Below are 1,063 nucleotides of genomic sequence, written 5' to 3'. Positions count from 1 at the left end.
AAAAAAAAAAAAAAACTTCACTTGGTTGAAAGACAAATTGCAGAATAATAACCTTAAAAATATGGCAAATTTATCATCATTGTACCCTTCTCCTACATAAGACTACAGGATTTTTTTTTTTAAGCTCAAATACAAGAGAGCCAGTTATATAATTTTTATTAGTTGCTAGGGTTGTGACAAAGTGGCTAAAAAAAAAAAAAAAAAAAAAAAAAAAAAGCACAGAAAATGGCTTCTGTTGTTGTAAATATTATTTAGAGATTTCTACCGGCACCTTTGCTCATTTAGTTCCCAAATAAAAGACACAAAAACCTTTATATTTATAATAATCCTTAAAGCATTAGAGCAAGGCAGATGTCAACCCTCCGTGCTACTTTGTCTACTTCCCTGTCAGTAATCCCAAGATATCACTTGCTATATTCTGCCTGGGCCACTCCTACTCAAATGCGTGGCCCTCAGGGCCATGTGCTCAGTTTCCACCTACCCTATGGTGCCTTCTCCACCTCTATCTCCTTTCTCCTTCCCTTCTTCACTGAAATCTACCTCTGACCCCAAGGCCCAGAACTCACACCCCACCTACCTCCCTTCTGCCCAGCTACAGGCTGTAGGCATCTTCATTCAACTAATAGTCTTACATTAAAGAACAAGGTTTGCACAACCAAAGCTGGCATACATGAGAATTCACTGTCTTGAGGCAACTTAGACCTTGGGATACAAGAGTTTAGCGCTACAGTACATAGCAACAGATCAAACCTCAACTCTCGTTTCTGGCACGTAGAAAAGCAAGATCAAGAGGATGACAAAGTGGTTTCTTCTGAGGACTCTCTCCTGGGCTTAGAGAATGTGCTTCCTTGTTAAATCTGCATACACTGTCCCTTTATTATCGTTCTAATCACCTGTTATAAGGTGAGGATACCAGTCACACTCAGTGAACCCAATATCTGTATCCCTCAAAATTCATGTTAAAGTCTTAACCACAACTTAATAACATTTGTGGCTAGACATTTTAGAGGTCATTGTGCTTGCCCAGGGTCATGAAGGGTCACTCCTCTAGAAAGTAGTGTCC

This window comes from Mastomys coucha, unplaced genomic scaffold, assembly GCF_008632895.1.
Source record: "Mastomys coucha isolate ucsf_1 unplaced genomic scaffold, UCSF_Mcou_1 pScaffold14, whole genome shotgun sequence".
NCBI classification, from domain to species: domain Eukaryota; kingdom Metazoa; phylum Chordata; class Mammalia; order Rodentia; family Muridae; genus Mastomys; species Mastomys coucha.
This window is presented reverse-complemented; position numbering follows the sequence as displayed.